General features: G+C 40.2%; 1 pseudogene; it reads left to right on the top strand.

Annotated features, from left to right (window-relative positions):
* The first annotated feature begins 17650 nt into the window (after window positions 1-17650).
* On the top strand, window positions 17651-18501 carry LOC105086000 (small ribosomal subunit protein eS10-like; annotated as a pseudogene).
* Window positions 18502-20830: the final 2329 nt, after the last annotated feature.

Genomic DNA, 20830 nt, shown 5'->3' with positions numbered 1-20830 from the left:
ATGGACACTTGGGAATGTATCAGAGTAACTGAAAATCCCGAGAAACAGCAAGGAATCCAAAATAAATAAAATAATGCACACTTTTCACAAAATGTTTTCCTCTGCATTGTGCTAAACATCTGTTGCTAATTTTTTTTTATGGCCTACAAGCCTGTGCTGCCAGCAAATTATAGCTGAGGCTAAATCTGTGGCACATATAATGACATTAGAAAAGGGAATTATTTTTTCTGTAAAATCATTTTTTAGGGTTTCAATATACTGTCAACACCTCTGTATCAATTGTCAGTAATGGTGAAAATAAATTTCCACTATGGCTTTTTTTATTTCCTAACCTTATCCATGTGAGCCGAGCACCTCCTCATCCCGGCCGGGTCTCATTACACAGCCGACATTCTACAGCTCTCACTATCTCTTTCAGTTTTTATTAGAACAGTGTTATCAGAATTCAGTGGAATAAAAAATCATTTCAGTTGGATTTTTTTCCTATCATCCTTCTAATAACCTATCATGCACTGGTAATTGGAGGGTTTTATTTTTTACAATGTGTCACTAACCCTATTTTGCAAGCATTTATTTTATTTCAAAAGAAAATAGCAACAATGTTACCTTCTATTCAAAGATGTTTTTATAACATTCAGTGAAAATTTTAGTTTTCAGACTTTTTCCTTAAATCACAGAAGTATGATACGCTTTCAACTTTATAGATGTGTTCCTTTGTACAATCTTCACTTTATCTTGATGTGTCACTGTTTATTAGAAAAGAACTGTAAAGCTGCCATGTTGGCCACTGTTTGCATGTGGGCAGATATAAAGCCAAATGTTCAATATTCAACTGAATATTGTGGACTCTTTTTCTTTACACTGGACATTTTGCCATACAGGCTAAATCAGTATATTCCTATGTAAAACAAAACAAAACAAAATGGAATTAGTTCTGGGCTCAAGTAATTGTAAGCAGGTTTTTCACCTACATAATTCCAGGTTCAGTTAGATTCTAGAATTAGATCTTTATAAACAGGTTTTCCACTTGTATTTAAAAGTCCTGAGGGACACAGGAGAAATCTTTTCTTGTGCCAGTGTGTCCCCTCTAGATACCGGTGGCAACCTCTATTCATTATGACCAAAAAAAAAAAAAAATACAAATTTCCAAAATACTCTGGGGAGCAGTATCGCCCTGCAGAGAACCATTAATTTTTATGAAGATACAATCACACATCTGTGGTTTATGATCTGAGTTACACTTGATTTACATAAAAATATAGTCACTCAAACCTGATAAGGGCTGTTTTAAGACCTTTACGAGGCTCAGTCCCTTACTTTGAAGGCCCTACCTTAATTATACCAAGTATTTTAAAATATATCCCCCCAAAACAGAATATACATTCTTTTCAAGTGCACGTGGAACATCTTCTAGAATTGATCATGTACTTGGGCACAAAAGAAGCCTCAACAATTTTAAGAAGATAGAAATTATCTCAAGCATCTTCACTGACCCAATGCCATGAAACTAGAAATCAACTACAGAGAAACAAAGGAGAAAAAAAAAGAAAAACATGGAGATTAAACAACATGCTATTTAAAAACCAATGGGTCAATGATGAAATCAAAGTTGAAATTAAAAATACCTTGAGACAAATGCAAATGAAAACACAACCACATAAAATTTATGGGACACAGCAAAGGCAGTGCTAGGAGGGAAGTTTATAGCGATACAGGCCTTCCTCAAAAAAAAAATCTCAAATAAACAACCTAACCCACCAGCTAAAAGAATTAGAAAAAGAAGAGCAAAAAACCCCAAAAGGCAGCAGAAGGAAATAAATAATAAGGATCAGGGAGGAAATAAATAAAATAGAGATTTAAGAAACCATAGGAAAAATCAATTAAACCAAAAGCTGGTTTTTTGAAAAAGTAAATAAAATCGACAAACCTCTGGCCAAACTCACAAAGAAGAAAAAAGAGAGAGCACAAATAAGCAAAATAAGAAAGGAAAATGGAGAAATTACAACAAATAACATGGAAATACAGAATATTGTAAGAGAATATTATAAAAAACTATATGGAACCAAAATGCATAACCTAGAGGAGATGGACAAGTTTCTGGAAACAAACAGTCTACCAAGACTGAACCAAGAAGAAACTGACCACTTGAACAAACCGATCACTAGAAATGAAATAGAATTAGCAATAAAAAACCTCCCTACAAATAAAAGTCCAGGACCGGACAGCTTCACCGGGGAATTCTACCAAACATACAGAGAAGAACTCATACCAGTCCTTCTCAAACTCTTCCAGAAGATTGAAAAGGAGGGAATACTCCCAAACTCATTCTATGAAGCCACCATCACCCCAATACCAAAACCAGGCAAAGACACTACCAAAAAAGAGAATTATAGGCCAATATTACTGATGAACATAGTTGCAAAAATCCTCACCAAAATATTAGCAAATAGAATCCAACAGCACATAAAAAAGATTATACATCATGACCAAGAGGGGTTCATCCCAGGGACACAAGGGTGGTTCAACATATGCAAATCAATCAATGTAATACATCACATAAACAAGAGAAAGGATGAAAACCACATGATCATCTCAATAGTTGCAGAAAAAGCATTTGATAAAATTCAACACCCATTTATGATAAAAGCTCTCACCAAAGTGGGTATAGAGGGAACATATCTCAACATAATAAAAGCTATATATGACAAACCTACAGCCAGCATAGTACTCAATGGTGAAAAACTCAAAAGCTTCCCACTAAAATCTGGGACAAGACAAGGCTGCCCACTATCACTACTCCTATTCAACATAGTCTTGGAAGTCCTAGCCACAGCAATCAGGCAAGAGAGAGAAATAAAAGGCCCCAAATTGGAAAAGAAGAGGTAAAAGTGTCACTATTTGCAGATGACATGATACTATATATAGAAAACCCTAAAAGGTCCACACAAAAACTACTAGAACTAATCGAAGAATTCAGCAAGGTAGCAGGTTACAAGATTAACATTCAAAAATCAGTTGCATTTCTTTACACTAACGATGAATCAACAGAAAAAGAAAGTAAAGAAACAATCCCCTTTAAAATAGCACCCAAAGTAATAAAATACCTAGGAATAAATCTAACCAAGGAGGTGAAAGAATTATACACAGAAAACTATAAACCATTGATGAAGGAAATTAAAGAAGACTTTAGAAAATGGAAAGATATCCCATGCTCGTGGATTGGAAGAATCAATATTGTTAAAATGGTCACACTGCCCAAGGCAATCTACAGATTTAATGCAATCCCTATCAAATTACCCAGGACATATTTCACAGAACTAGAACAAATCATAATAAAATTTATATGGAACCACAAAAGACCTATAATTGCTAAAGCATTACTGAAGAAAAAGAAAGAGGCTGGAGGAATCACTCTCCCAGACTTCAGACAATACTATAGAGCTACAGTCACCAAGACAGCATGGTATTGGTACAAAAACAGACATATAGACCAATGGAACAGAATAGAGAGACCAGAACTGAACCCACAAACTTTTGGTCAACTAATCTTCGACAAAGGAGGCAAGAATGTACAATGGAATAAAGACAGTCTCTTCAGCAAATGGTGTTGGGAAAACTGGACAGCAGCATGTAAATCAATGAAGCTAGAACACTCCCTTACGCCATACACAAAAATAAACTCAAAATGGATCAAAGACTTATACATAAGATAAGATACAATAAACCTCCTAGAAGAAAATATAGGCAAAACATTATCTGACATACATCTCAAAAATGTTCTCCTAGGACAGTCTACCAAAGCAATAGAAATAAAAGCAAGAATAAACAAATGGGACCTAATTAAAATTACAAGTTTCTGCACAGCAAAGGAAACCATAAGTAAGACAAAAAGACAACCTATGGAATGGGAGAAAATATTTGCAAATGAAACTGACAAAGGCTTGATCTCCAGAATATATAAGCAGCTCATATGACTTAACAAGAAAGAAACAAACAACCCCATTCAAAAATGGGCCAAAGACCTAAACAAGCAATTCTCCAAGGAAGAAATACAAATGATCAATAGGCACATGAAAAAATGCTCAATATCACTAATTATCAGAGAAATGCAAGTCAAAACTACAATGAAATATCACCTCACACCAGTCAGAATGGCCATCATTCAAAAGTCCACAAATGACAAATGCTGGAGAGGCTATGAAGAAAAGGGAACCCTCCTACACTGCTGGTGGGAATGCAGTTTGGTGCAGCCACTGTGGAAAACAGTATGGAGATTTCTGAAAAGACTAGGAATAGACTTACCATATGACCCAGGATTTCCACTCCTGGGCATATATCCAGAAGGAACCCTACTTCGGGAGGACACCTGCACCCCAATGTTCATAGCAGCACTATTTACAATAGCCAAGACATGGAAATAGCCTAAATGCCCATCAACAGATGACTGGATAAAGAAGATGTGGCATATTTATACAGTGGAATACTATTCAGCCATAGAAACCAACAACATAACGCCATTTGCAGCAACATGGATATCCCTGGAGAATGTCATTCTAAGTGAAGTAAGCCAGAAAGAGAAAGAAAAATACCATATGAGATCACTCATATGTGGAACCTAAAAAAAAGAACATAAATACAAAACAGAAATAGACTCATAGACATAGAATACAAACTTGTGGTTGCCAAGGGGGCAGGGGGTGGGAAGGGACAGACTGGGATTTCAAAATGTAGAATAGATAAACAAGAATATACTGTATAGCACAGGGAAATATATACAAGATCTTATGGTAGCTCACAGAGAAAAAAATGTGACAATGAATATATACATGTTCATGTACAACTGAAAAACTGCTTTACACTGGAATTTGACACAACATTGTAAAATGATTATAACTCAAAAAAATGTTAAAAAAATAAAATTAAACAGCTGATTAAAAAATAAAATAAAATAAATAAATAAAATGCACCCTTATCCTACAGTAAACATACTAATAGCCAGAACTGCTATGTGCCAGGCATCATTCTAAGTATTTCACAACAACCTTCTGAAGTAGGCACTATTCCTATTCATTCCCATTTTGCAGTTGAGGAACAGGCAAAGAGAGGTTCAGTGACTTGCACCAAATCACACAGCTGGTAAGTCGGGGAGCCAAAATTCAAAGCTAGTCACTCTGATGCCAACATAATATGGCCTGTATAACTTTTGTAGAGTTTATATCTAAGAATAATTTAAAGAAAACAAACTTACGGTTACCAGGGGGTAAAAAAGGATAAATTGGGAGTTCAAGATTTGCAGATAATAACTACTATATATAAACTATATAAACAACAAGATTCTACTGTATAGCACAGGGAATTATATTCAATATCTTGTTGTAACCTATCATGAAAAAGAATATGAAAAGGAATATATGTGTGTATATGTATGACTGAAACATTATGCTGTATGTCAGAAATCGACACAACATTGTAAACTGACTACACTTCAATAAAAAAGAATGCAAATTAAAAATAAATGTTAAAAATAAATAAATAAAATTTCAAAAGAATAATTTAAGGTTAAATTATTAATGAGTTAGTTGAGTTGCTGATGACATAACCTTTGTCAATTTCAGCTGTGGAGTTTTTGTTTTGTATGTTGAGCCAATCTTCTAATTGGAGGTCTCCAGCATCATTGCAAGGCCCTTGAAAGACCCCCAGACTCTACACCAATCCTGCTCTGTCAAAAGCCTACAACAGCATCTTCCAAGCAATCAGGGAGACCCACGCTGGGACTCACCTCCTCTCTCCTTCTGGTTTTTAGTGTGCAGCTACCAGAGCACGATGATCCATGCAACGTTACCTCTAATTTTAGCACCCACCCTGCAGGGTAAGTGTTATTATCTCAGTTATAGAAGAGGACACTGGTGTCAGAATGGTGAAGTGACTCACCCAATGTTCATATCATAGCCTAAGAAATGACAGAGCTGAGAATTCAGTCCTGGTCCTTAGGCTCCAAAGCCTCTGCCCACCCCTCAACCCTGCTCACCACAGACTCAGTTTGGGCCCCTTGGGGCTTTCTTGTCTCTACCTAACACTCCTTTCCTGGTACTGGAACTTCAGCAGGTCTCCAAATGTCCTGCCACTCAGCTCCCATCAGCAAGAGATCGAAACTACTAGTTCTTTCCCTACTGCCTCTGTCACCCAACTCCTGAGCTGATTAAGCCCTCAGACCCTCGTCAGAACACCGCCAACTGTAGAGGTGGTTCTGGATGGAAACTCCAGAGGACAACTTTCCCAATGCCAGACCTCACCTGCTCTTCTTTTCCTGGACACTAAAATCACCCATCACTTCTCCTGACCGTGCTTCTTAGAGACCCCTTCCCCCACAATCCCAGAGGCCATGACTGCACCAAATTTCCCCTCATCCTGGTTGCCTGAGCCCCCGAGGATCCAAAGTATGGGGAGAAGACGTTACTAACTGGTTCCCGTCTCTTGGGACTGAGATGGACTCCACGGCCCTTCACCTACAGGCCTCAGAGAATGAGGCTGAAACAGCCAAATTTCATTCTGGCTGAGAGAAGCATGAGAGTGGGGACACGGGCAGAGGGAAGCAAACGAGAGAGCCCTTGCACAGCCAGAGAGAGGGAGCGTGCGTGCACAAAACAAGAGAGGGAAACCTGATTCCTGCCTTTTGGGTCCCCCCAAGGTCTCCTACCCTTCCAGTCCTTAGGTTTCATGAAATCTGCCAGTATCTTTCCAGTACATTCTTTTCTTGCAACCAAAGTTCCGGCATCACCTGCTCAGCTCTACTGCAGCCCCATGTCCTGAACCCCTGGGAAGGAGCAAAAAGGACCAGCTCATTAATTAGACCACCCCTCCCACCCCCATCCCAATCTGGCAGGCCGTGGCACTAGAGTGGGTTTTCTGAGGGCCTGACACCTATTCATCTCTGAGTTGCAACCACTTACCCCCAGGGCCTTATATGGGGTGCTGGGTGCCCCTCCAGTCTGCCCCAGGCTAGCCCCACTGTGAATCCCAGCCCACTTTTTTCTAGTTAAGCCCTGTCCATTGAGTGGCTGGATCTGCTCCCTGAGGTCCTCCTTTCCATGCTGACTTTGCCAGTTGCAGACTCTGAAGACTCAGCAGCAACATGAATGGTTCCGGGGCCTGCCCTGTGCCACCCACTGGATGGTGCCTTTCAGTTCAGAGGCTTATCTATTTACCTGGGCTTGCTGGGCCCGCACGACAGAGCACCACACAGTCAATAAAGTGACGATGATCTGGAAATACATTCACATTTGTGCATCATGGAGAGCAGGTACGTAGCTATGCTTGTAGCCAGACGTCTGCGTAGGAAACAGTCTAGTGCACATCATGGCTGATTTTCCTTTATGTTCCTTTTCCAAATTGCTGTGGCCTTACTACTCCCCACAAGGTGGATGAATCTCACAGAGACAGTGATACAGAAAGCAGAAACCAAAGGGCAGCTACTACACACCTCCATGCATATGAAATTAAAAACCAGGGAAACCAGAAAAATCCATTCAGGGGTGAGCGATGGGAGGGGCTCTTAGGCTTCCCTCAAATCCACCCTTTGCTCTGTTGGGATTTCAAGTTTTCTGCCCTGAGGTAAAATTCCCTCCAGAAAAAACAACAACAACAAAAAAAAAAAACGAGAAAGGAAACAACAACGACAAATCAGGGAGACCAGTCTATGCTGATAGGAGTCAGAATAGTGGGATTTCTGTGTTGACCTGAAGGGGAATGAGACAGCCCTCTGGGGTGCTGGGAATATTCTTTCTTTATCTGAAGAGGGATCTCATGGGTTTACACATATGCAAAAATTTGTCAAGTAGTACCCTTAAAGATTAGTGCACTTAATTGTATGTAAAGTATACCTCAATTTAAAAGTACAAAAACCCGTATTATGGGTTCCTCCCTTCCCTGAGAGAATTCCCTGGCTGGGTGTCTTACTGATCTGCCTCCTGAAATTCCTGCCACCCCTTTCCTCCTTCCTGAGCCTGGAGATTCTCCTCTTTGGAAGCTCGGTTTGGAACTGAGAGCTGCCAAATGAAATTAAAATACTCTGAATCGGGGACTCCAGGTTCTATGTCACATGTGCCAGTTGTCGACTTATTGCCCCTCAGCTTGAGTCTACTCTATGATAATGGAGCTGGACCTTGAGATATTTCATCTTTGCCAGCTGGCCAAATGCTAAGCTTTCTCAGTAGTGGGCACTGGAAAGAAGCTGGAGGAGGAAGGGGCCAGCCTTCCAGTTTCCAGCGTGCTCCCCAACAGCCTCCTGCAGCATGAGACTTGTGCAGCAGCTGGTCCAGCTGCCCGCAGCTTCTGTGGCACCCAGCAGCCAGCAGCACCGGCCCCTCTCCATGGGCAGCTCCCCCCAACCCCAGTGAGTCCTGCTGGCACAGCTCCTCGGCAGACTTCACCGCCTCATGAGCCCGGGCTGCCACGCAGAGGGAGATCCTCTTGCAGATTTGTTCCTTCTTTGGGTGTCTGTCTCAGCTGTAGGGGTAGAGGCTGCCCCCTATATTTGCTGCTCCTGTATTCACTTGAGTTTTCTCCACCAATTAGCCAACCTTTCTTTATCCCAATCCCCGGTTATAGTTATGTTAAACTTCCCCTGTTGAAGGCATTGTGTGGTTTCTGTCTCCTGATTGGACCCTGAGTGATACAATGATACCCTTGTGGGGTTTGCAAACAGAAATAGCAATTGTCTGAGTAATGATGCACTGAGGTAGAAGGCTCTGCTAAGAAATTGCTGTGTGATCCTGGGTATCTTCGCCATTTGGGCTGCTATAACAAAATACTATAGACAGCAAACATTTATTTCTCACAGTTCTAGAGGCTATAAGTCCAAGACCAGTACCAGCACGGCTGGGTTCTTGGTGAAGATCCTCCTCCTGTTCAGCAGATGGCCACTTGCTGTATCCTCACCTGGCAGAGAAAGAGATCAGTTCTCTTGCATCTCTTCCTATGAGGACATCAAGTCCATTCATGAGGGCTCCACCCTATGACTAATCACCTCCCAAAGGCCCTACCTCAAAATATCAACACATTGTGGATTAGGCTTTCAACATGTGAGATTTAGAAGGAGACACAACCATTCTATCTGACATTGGCAAAGTCACTTTTCCTCGGTTTCTCCTGGGGTTAAATGAGGGGTGTGTTCTCTTAGGCACTTCCACCTTCAGAGAGATGTTGTGAGCATAAAATGGAAGCACTGTGAGGGCCTCAGTGGGAAGGTGTGGCTAGAATGCCTGGAGCTATTTTTTGTCACTAGAATCGTGGTGACAGCTTTACCTTAAACTGCTCCAGTATCCCCACATACTGAAGTGACTCAGAAAACTCTCATGTACGTAAGCCTCTGCATTAGTCACCACCCCTCCCACTACAGAGAGGGAGAAAATGAGTGAAGGACGCAAGAAGGCCTGGAGGATTTTGGAGGTGAGTGGGGTGGTAGGACCTCTGCGAGATTCAAGGCAAGGGAAGATGTTAAGACCCACACCCTGTCTCCAACCTCAGATTCAGCTGATAGTAGGCAGATGTTCACTTAGCATCAGATAGTTCTGTGACAAAGCTCCCCAGCACACACCTGACATCACTAGGGCTGAAATATGATGCTCTTGTGCAGAATTTCCCCACTGTGAAACTCCAGGTGGTACCATGCACGTCATAGTTTTGCAAATGCCCCCCACCCTGGTGTTGTGTAGTGTATGGCCCGTGCAGCCCTGCCCAGTTGAGTGAGGCTGAGGCCCTCGCCACACGTTCCTGGTGGGCCATTTTCTCTGAGATCCTGAAGGGAAGGCCCTTCAAGCAAATTTATGACACAGAGAACTTGCCCCAGGCCTTCAGCAGCCATGGAACAATCATACTGATTTCCACCTGACTGTCCTTTGCCGCCCAAAGAGCATCCATCTTCCCTGGATTCCTTTCCTGCCTGTAGTTCTTTCCACCAGCACCTCCAACATTAGGCTTACAAAATTCCTTGTCTATTAGCTCAATGTGTCACACATCATTACTTCAGGATGAGGAACCTATCTGATGGCAAAGGAAGTGTGAAATGGACATATGATCACAGGATCTATTGATCTTACTGTGTTCTCAGCACCTGGAAACAAACAGCCTACGAGAATGTTGGAATGGCCTGTGAAAGTCTCATTTAAGGCACGAGCTTCAAGACAACATCCTACGGGGTTGAGGCGCATCCTCTAAGATGAAGTATAGGTACTAGCCAATGGGTGATACACAGTGTTGTTTCCTTAGGAGCTGTTCAACGTGCATCCAGGAACCAAGTGGTAGAAGTAGAGTTGACCCCTCTCCCCATCACTCCCAGTGGTCTACTTTCAGACTTTGTGATTCTGGTCAGTACCTACAGCCTTGTGCTCTGTAGTATTAAAAGACCTGGCTCCTGCAGTCGGGGAAGAGGGGGAAACATCAGACAGGCAATACCAGAGGGATCTGAAGCTATACCTACTACCTGGACCCTTGGGAATCCTATGCCAGGGGACCAGTAAGGAAAGATTATGAGCAGGGGATGATAAATGACTCTGATTGCCATGAAGAGCTACGCTTGCTATATGATGGGAGCAGGACAGATGACTGAAACTCAGAGTTTCCGTGCCCACTGATAATGGTGAGCAGGCAATTACTGCAACCACTGCCCAATGGAGGCAGGGTAGCTAAGGCTCAGATCCTTTGGAATGAAGGACTAGGTGTCCCCACCAGGCAATCAACCCACACCAATCAAAGTGCTGGCTGACAGAGAGGGAAATCTGTGATGGTGTTGGAGAGAAGGTGGTAAATAACGTAACAGTTTCAGCTTTGGGACCAGCTGCACCAGTGGAGACCACAGCTAGTTCTACTAACACTCTTGTATTATGTTCTTGTGGAAGTTGTAGCTGATCACCTTCTTGATGAGGACTCTGGTGAACTGGAGGTGGTGAAAGGTAAGAACAGATCTGAGTACTACAGGAGCCCCCTTGTGCACCACTTCAAATCCTCTTGGCTATAACTTTTACTTCAGCCACTGCTTTGGTGTCCAGTTTTGCACAGATTTCAACCAGCTCTTAGCCTGGCAACCTGATGGTCCCTTGCCTTGGGCCCAGTGCTATGTACATCTAGTTCTGTCCTCAATGCTATTGGCACTTATACATGTGCAACCCCAAATACAGGGGGATTTAAGGCTTATGGAGCTATTCTTAGACTCTAAAGATTTGATCAGTAGGGAATGGAAGCCAAAGGATAAATCCTTCCTCTTTCATTCCTCAAGCAGACAACTCTGAGATGCATGCGGCTTATCAGAACATCCTCTAGTTTGAGCACCAGTCATACATAGCAGTGGCCAACTCACAAACACATCCTTCCTAAACAACAAATGCTGGAGACTGTGTGGAGCAAAGGGAACCCTCCTACACTATTGTTTGGAATGTAAATTGGTGCAGCCACTATGAGGACAGTATGGAGGTTCCTTAAAGAGCTGAAAATAGAGTTGCCATATGATCCAGCCAATCTACTCCTGGGCATATATCTGGAAAAGATGAAAACTCTTGAAAAGATACATGCACCCCAATGTTCATAGAAGCAGTATTTACAATAACCAAGATGTGGAAGCAACCTAAATGTGCATCAACAGATGACTGGATAAAGAAGGTGTGGTATATATTTTAGTGGAATACTACTCAGCCATTAAAAATGAAATAATGTCATTTGCAGCAACATGGATGGACCTAGAGATTATCATACTAAGTGAAGTAAGTCAGAAAGAGAAAGACAAATATCATATGATATCACTTATATGGGGAATCTAAAACATGATACAAAAGAACTTATACAAAAGACAGAAACAGACTTCTACACATAGAAAACATACATGGTTACTAAAGAGGAAAGGGGGAGAGATAAATTAGGAGTTTTGGATTAGCAGATACTAACTACTGTATATAAAATTGATAAACAACAAGGCCCTACTATATAGCACAGGGAACTATATTCAATATTCTATAATAAACCATAATGGAAAAGAATATGAAAAAGAATATATATATATATAACTGAATCACTTTGCTGTACAACAAAAACTAACACTACATTGTATATGAACTATACTTCAGTAAAATTGTTTTTAAAAAAACATATCCTTCTGTCAACTAAAAACTGGCACTTGCCACCTGCCTCTACAAGGATTAAATTACATTGTCACTTGCCACCTACCTCCGCTTGGATTAAATCACGAGCTGCTATAGCCGCTGACCTCCAACACACCCTGAAAGGATTTCAGGGTGGAGATCAGGAATGAGGAACTCTGTGCTCTGGGAAAACTGGCAGAACAGGCTTCAGATAGATTTTTTCAGGAGAAGATTCTTACATCTCCTCATATCTAGAAAAGCACTAAAATCATTAATGGTGATATCTGCTCCTGTGACTAGCAGCAAGCTTCTGTCCTGACTGCACGTATCCTCTCTACTAAAATCATATATAATACTGAGTTCCCCCCTGCCTCTTCCGAGCAGTTCCTCAGAGCTATCTGAGATGCTGTCTCCCAGGCTATAGTCCTCATTTTGCTCCAAATGAAACTTAACCCACAACACTCATGTTGTGTAATATCATTTCAGTCAACACTTCCTTCCTTGTTCACTTCCTTGTTCTTCATTCTTGCTCCCTGAGATCACATTCCCAAATAAACGGTCCACATGAAAGCCTTTATCTCCATTTCATTTTGGGGGAAACCAAGATAAGATGCAGGCCACCTAATAACTGCAAAGGAGTCTGGGAAAATGATGTCACTGGGCAGCTATGTGTTCAGTCTCTGTTACTGTGGAAGAAGGAGGGAGTGGGTTTTGGTGGCCAGAGAGCAGTCTCCACCTCCACAGGGAAATGTGGAAATCTTTGGCAGATGCTACATCCAAAGAGGTAAAAATAGTAAAAGTGTGATGCTTAAAGGAATGAGGAGTAAAATTGCCCTTGTCCTAAGAGGAGAGGACATTTCCTTGGCCATGACCAATTCAGTGGAGAGAAAAGGGGAGATTTCCAAGGGACAGATAGCTGGAATGTGACTGTACTTAGTGGACAGGAAGGAAAGGATGAGCCATTAAAAAAGAAAAACATAAGAAGCTTGGAAAGAGGTTGGGGGCAGATGAGAAAAATCAGGGGGTAAGATTGTTATTCACACACCTATCATGGCTATAAGTAAACTATAAATTTGGCCACAAACATCGTCAATATGAGAGTCGTGACTCGCCTCCCCTCCCGGTCAACACCCTTCCCTCTCCTGACTCAGGGTCTCTGCTTCTTTTCTATCTCAAAAGAAGTTATTTCTTTTTGCTTAGAGTCATCCTTCCCCTGTGTTCCAGGCTCTCGCTTTTTGGAACTTGCTTCAAATATACCTGATCTCCTCCCTCTTCATCCTCATGGATTCTTTCTCCTTGTCTGGATTTCCCTCATTTCCTTTCCATTTCACTTTCCCCCAAACTGCCAGAGAGCAGTCCAATTGCCTTGTCTCCACATTCTCACCACCCACACTGAACCCATCCCAGCCTAGCTTCAGCCCCTGTCCCTTAGTTGAGACTCTTCCAAGATCACCAAGGACTCCCAGTTGTCAGTCGAAAGGCTTCCTGTCTGTCTTGATCCTACTGAGCTCTCTGCACTGTCACTCTTGGCCACTCCCTTGCTCTGAAAAGTCTTTCCTCCCTGGGTCTTCTGGATCCTTCTTCTACTTTCCATTCTCTCCTTCCCGTTAGCTCTTGTGGGTCCTCCTGCTCTGTAAATACAGGTTCTCCCCGGAGTCCACTCTCTGGCTCCCTTCTTGCTGTACACATTCTCTCCAGACAATCTTGTTGACTCACATTGCTTCCACTTTTATTTTTATTAAGCTATTTCCCAGATCTCCAACTCCACCTCCGTATTTCAGACCCACATTTTTCAATAGCTGTCTGGGGAGCTGCACATGGAAACCCAACCAACATTTTAAAGGTAGTTCTTGCCAGAGAATGACTATTCTTTTGCTATATGAGAGTTATAGATTCTACATATTTAAGGTATTTTATATTTTCATGATAATGATAAGAAAAGCCTGGCTGTTTGCTCGCTGAAACAACCACACAAACACACACACCCTTGAGATCTTGAGCAAGAGCAGTGGGCATGCATCCCTCGAACACCCTTACTTCTCAGTACCTGATTTTGTTCTCCACCCACCTCCACCACGCACTTCACAACCATTCTGTAGATCTGCACTTACCAATAACTAAAGCCAACAATTGCAGTCATGCATCCCAGTTTTTGCCTTCATCTTCTGTATTTCTAGTTCACTCCCCCATTACCCAAACTCCAGGAATGCTTTGCCCCACAAGGACCTAATTTCCATTGATTGTACCACCCTTCCAGTTCCTCAATCCCCGAAATCCCCTTTCCTCCTAGCCACATTTAATGTCCTCAGCCAATTATTATAATTGCTCTATTTATCTCAGTCTAATTCTTTTGCCCTTCTGTTACTTCATGATACTCAGAAAAACTACAAACCAGGCTAAATCCAGCCCTCCACCTACTCCACACCTGCCCTCATGCACCTGAGTCTGGCTGGAGAAAAAGACACAAACTGCTGGCTGTCTTCACTCTAAATCCATGACCGTGACCCTCAAGCACATTTCTACCATAGCCAGGCGATCATCCTACACATCCTAATCCTTTCACCCTCCTGTGGTCCTAAATGACAATTTTTTTCACCTGTTTTCCCCTCAGATCTCCAACACCTCTCTATTCTCACTCTTACTTGTGATCTGGCTTCTTGTTTTACTGAGGAAATGAAATCTGTCAAAAAAGGAGGACAGTTTTGGACTCTTACCACCACATCATCCCACCTACCGCATCTGTGTCAGTGTCTCTGTAACACCTCTTTCGACTACAGATAAACCATCTGTGATCCTGTCAAAAGCCAACCCCTCTCCAGCTCAAGGCTGTCTCTCCAGTTAGTCTACCCTCTCTCTCTCTCATATCATCAGATTGTCCCTCTTTACTAAGTCTTTCCCATAAACTTATAATCATACTATTATTTCTCCCATTTTCAAAGAAAAACTCTTGACCCTTCCTCCCCCTCCGGCTGCCGTCTCATTTCTCTGCTCCCGTTCATAAAAAACCAGTTGACAGTATTACTTGTACTCACTGTCTCCAGTTCTCCAATGAATCCACTTCAATCAGGCTTTTTTAAAAAAAAAATCTTATTTGCTTTTTTGTGGGGGGGAGGTAATTAGGCTTGTTTGTTTGTTTCTTAATTTTTTTTTTTAATGGAGGTACTTGGGATTGAACCCAGGACCTCATGCATGCTAGGCATGCACTCTACCAATGAGCTATACCTTCCCCTGACTTCAATCAGGCTTTTGCCTCTATCACACTACCAATGTCTCTGAACAGGGTCACCAATGACTTCGTTATTGCAAAATCTGATGATCAGCCTGCAGTCCCCATCTTACTTGCCCTATCAACACACCTGGCACAGTTCTTCACCTCTTCCTCCTGTAAATACTCTCTACCAAGACACCATACTCTAGGTTTTCCTTCTCCCACACTGGCTGTTCCTTCTCAGCCTCTTGGTTCTTCAACTTGTACTTCTTTACTTTGGAGTCCTCCAGGGTACTCATTCACTTCTTTCTCTATACTAACTCCTTTGGCAATCTCATCCAATGTTAGGATGTTAAATATCTTTTTTGTTTTAAACATTCAACATTTCTCTAAATTGAAGTATAGGTGATTTACAATATTGTGTTACTTTCAGGTATACAGGAAAGTGATTCAGTTATATATGTATTTTTTCAGATTACTTTCCACAAGTTATTTTCCATTAAATATACCTTTCCATTAAAGGTAAGATATTGAAAATAGTTTCCTATACTATACAGTAAATCTTTATTGCTTATCTAGCTTATGTATGGTACTTTGTATCTGTTAATCCCATACTCCTAATTTATCCTTCTTCCCTTTCCTTTCCTGTTTGGTAACTGGAAGTTTGTTTTCTATATCTGTGAATCTGTTTCTGTTGTGTACATAGGTTCATTTATATTATTTTTTAGATATCATATACCATTTGTCTTTCTCTGTCTGACTTACTTCACTTAGTATGATATTCTCTAGGTCCATCTGTGTTACTGCAAATGGCAATATTTTATTCTTTTTTATGGCTGAGTAATATTCCATTGTGTGTGTGCAATATATGTATATCTCACATCTTCTTAAACCAATCATCTGTTGATATTGTTAAAATGGCCATACTACTCAAAGCAATGTACAAATTTAATGTGATCCCTATCAAAATATCCATGACATTTTCCACAACATTAGAATAAGTAATCCTAAAATTTATATTGAATCACAAAAGACCTAGAACTGTCAAAGCAATCCTGAAAAAAAAAAAAAAAAAAAGAACAAAGCTGGAGGCAAAACCCTCTCAGACTCCAGACAGCACTACAAAGCTTCAGTAATCAAAACAGTGTGGTATTGGCACAAAAATGGATATATAGATCAATGGAACAGAATAGAGCCCAGAAATAAAGCCACACATCTATGGTCAATTAATCTATGACAACGGAAGCAAGAATATACAATGGAAAAAAGACAGTCTTTTTACCAATTCATGTTGGGAAAATTGGACAGCCTCATATAAATCAGTGATATAAGACCACTACCTTACAGCATATACAAAAATAAACTCAAGATAGTTTAAATACCTAAATATAAGACATGATACCATAAAACTCCTAGAAGAGAACATAGGCAAAACATTCTCTAACATAAATCGTAGCAATATTTTCTTAGATCAATCTCCCAAGGCAAAAGAAATAAAAGCAAAAATAAACAAATTGGGCCTAATCAAAAGGTTTTGCACAACAAAGGAAATCATCAACAAAATGGAAAGACAACCTACAGAGTGGTAGAAAATATTTGCAAGTGCAACTGACAAGGGGTTAATATCCAAAATATACAGACAGCACATCTTATTTAACAGCATCAAAAACAAATAACCCAATCAAAAAATGGGCAGAAGACCTAAACAGACATCTCACCAAAGATATACAGGCACATGAAATGATGCTTAATATCACTAATTGTTAGAGAAATGCAAATCAAAACCACAATGAGGTATCACCTCACACCTGTCAGAATGACCATCATCAAAAAGTCTACAAATAATAAATGCTGAAGATGATGTGGAGAAAGGGAATCCTCCTTCACCATTGGTGGGAATGTAAATTGGTGAAGCCACTATGGAAAACAGTACAGAGTTTCCTTAAAAACCTAAAAATACAGCTACCATATGATTCAGCAATCTCATTCCTGGGCATATATACAGAAAATTCTAATTCGAAAACACATGCCCCCCAATATTCGTAGAAGCATTATTCACAATTGCCAAGATATGAAAGTAACCTAAATGTTTATCAAAAAATGAATGGATAAAGAAGATGTGATACCTTATGGCACACAAACATGTAAAGACAGGGAAAGATGTTCAATATAGCACATAACTACATTTTTGCTAAGTTAAGGACATTTTCAACATTACATTATGTAGAATATGAAACCTCAGCTCCAGGGACACACACAGGGTCTTCAGATCCTTTTTCAACTTCAGCCCCAGAGGCAGCAGCCATTGCAGTGTGAATGACCAAGAAGGACTGGATTGCCACTTATGAACTCCTTTTTCAGGAGCAGGTGATGGTGGCCAGGAAGGATGTCCATATGCCTAAACACCCCGAGCTGGCAGACAAGGATGTGCCCAATTTTCACATTATGAAAGCCATGCAGTCTTACATCACCTGGCTACAGGAAGGACAGCTTGCCTGGAGACATTCCTACTGGTACCTTTCCAACAAGGGTACCCAGTACTTCTGTGATTAACCTCCACCTGCCCCCTGAGACATGCCTGCCAACCTGCACTGCATTCAACCCGAGACTGCAGACCACAGCCCATGGGTCTAGAGGGAGAACAACCTGCGAGACTCACAGGAGGGGAAGTGGACAGAGATGCCTACGACCAAGCACTGTGCCCCCTGGTGCTGACAGGAGAGCTGAGGCCAGGCTGGATCAGAGACCAAATTCCAGTTTAAAGGTGGATTTGTTACAAAACAGAAAAAGACTCACATACATAGAAAATAAACTTTTGTTTACCAAAGGGGAAGAGGAAGAAGGGATAAATTGGGAGTATGGGATTAGCAGATGCACACTGCCATATAAAAAACAGAAAAACAACGAGGTTTTGCTGTATAGCACAGGGAATTACATTCAATATCTTGTAATAAGCTATAATAGAAAAGAATAAAAAAGAATATAGACATATGCATATACATGTATAGCTGAATCACTTTGCTGTACACCTGAAACTAACACAATATTGTAAATTAACTACTTCAATAAAAATGTTTTAATAAAAATAAAAATAAAGGCGGATTTGGTCGTGGACATGGTCAGCCACCTCAGTCAAGTTGGAAGAGATTGTTTTGGGTTGAATAAATCCATAGAAAGAAAGACACAGAGAGAGAAAGAAAGAAAGGTAGAGAGAGAGAAAGAAAGAAAAAGGAGGGGAAGGAAGGAAGGAAGGAAGGAAGGCAGGCAGGCAGGCTGAGAACAGTTCTGCAACCTGGCCAGCCAGACCACTGGCTACTGAGGAATCTAGGAGAGGCTCAAAAATGTAGGACCAAACGTAGCACTCTTTGAAAGGCTCTAGTTCTAGGGAGAGGAAGGCAACCTAGAAGAGGTAGGCACTACTTGCAGACTGAGAAATGAAAGAAAAGGGGGAAATGGTGAAAAGTAGGAGTCCTATGGAAATGAAAGAAAATCACAGTAACAGAAGACACACCAACTTTTCCCTCACAAAAGGACAATCTATTAAAGAATTTCACTCCACTTATCACTAGAAGAGGGCATTCTTGAACTAAGGATCTTAGTAAGCCACCCAAGCCTTTCACCCTTCCCACAAAGAAACACCTGTTATTGACAGGCCAGGAAAATTCAACACACTTTTAAATAAACAAATGACAGGTAGAATCTATATCAAGCCACTATGAGAAGAAAATAATGACAGACTAATATCTTCAGCTGACAAATTTATTCCCCTCCAAAACAGCAAAGAAACATGAAAATTGTGACACAATATCCAACACAAATTAAATATTATTAAATAGGCACTTGATGATGTAAAACACCAAAATTCAAATTTTCAGGATAGAAATGGACAAAATACAAGATGTGAAATGAGCTAAACAAACTGAGGAAAGAAACAAGAAAAATTAAATAGCAATTTATATAATTATCCACTCAGTATGTTTGTACACTTCAAGCTTATATAATGTTATATGTCAATTACACATTTAAAATTTTTTATTTAAATTTTTCAATTTTTTAAATTAAAGTTTTTATATTTTTAAATTAAAATTTCAAAAATAAAGACTTTAAAACTGCCATTATAAAAATGTTTAAGGATTTGAAGGGGAAAATTCATGAACACAGTGAGTGAATAAACTGGGGAAATCCAGTAGGTAAATGGAAACTATTGAAAGCATCATGTGGCTTAATTAGAAATAACGCAAACCAGAAGACAATGGAACAACATCTATAAAATACTGAAGGGGAAAATGCTACTAACCTCTCACTATGATTCATGCAGTGAAAATATCCTCAACAGTAAAGGCAACCAATAAAAGGAACCAGAGCTCCTTGTAGAAATAGCTGATTCCAGGGCTAGAACATGGAAAGTACAACATGAACCTGGGACATCTTATGGACCTAGAAAGTACTAATAAATATGGAGGGAATGGTTGAATTTAAAATCATCATTTTGCAACCATTTTAGTAAAAATCAGGAAAGTGGGTGCTAAATCTGTAAGGGAAATTTTTATTAGAAGCAGGATATTTACAAGGTCTTAAAATTTCTCCCCAAAGATGGCTTATTAATTGCAAGGAAAAACAAGTTGATAAAGCAGACAATACCGGGCAATCCAAATCAACATCACCAATGATGGCAGGTGAACATGTGTCTTTAAATGTGATGCCCTGAAAAGAGCACAATGTCACATGTATATTATTATTGCCCAGGATGTGAGCTGAATCTGATCATAAGGAAACAATGAGATGCAATGTTAAATGCACAAAATTACCTAGTGAGTGTACCAAAAATGCTTAAACAGTTTAACATAATTAGATAAATCCAGAGTGTAGAACATTCCACAAGACAGCTAGATCAAGCTTTTGAAAAGTTAGTACCATGAAAAACTACCCCCCAAATTGGTAAGGGGGAACTGTTCTAGGTTAAAAGAAAATATGGAAACATAATAACTAACTTTGTTTTTAAATCATTTTTAAAAATATTTCTTTAAATTTTATCTTTTTAAAATCTTTTTTTATTTTTATTTTTGTTGGGGTGAGGTAATTTGGTTTGTTTGTTTGTTTGTTTTTAAATGGCAGTACTGGGTATTAAAACCAGGACCTCCTGGTAGCTCACTCTACCACTGAGCTATACCCTCCCCTCCAATAATTAACTTTAATATGTGACTCTTGACTCAATCCTAAATCAAAAAAAAAACAAAAAAACAAAACAAAAAAAACACTGTTGAAGTAAGTTTAGGCACTAGTAGATTTTAAATATGAACTGAATATCAGAAGATAGTATTAAATTGGTGTTAAGTTTTTGGAGTGTGGTAATGACCTTGTAGTGTATAGGGAAATGTCCTTATTCTTAAAGCAAATACATGTTGAAGTATTTAGGACTAAAATGCCATGCTGTCTGCAACTACTTTCCAATGATTCAGAAATACAAAAAGTAGAAAGAGAGAAAGTGTGACAA

This window comes from Camelus dromedarius, chromosome 2, assembly GCF_036321535.1.
Source record: "Camelus dromedarius isolate mCamDro1 chromosome 2, mCamDro1.pat, whole genome shotgun sequence".
Classification (NCBI taxonomy): Eukaryota; Metazoa; Chordata; class Mammalia; order Artiodactyla; family Camelidae; genus Camelus; species Camelus dromedarius.
Note: the sequence above shows the minus strand (reverse complement) of the source record. Positions and strands in the feature narration are given on the sequence as shown.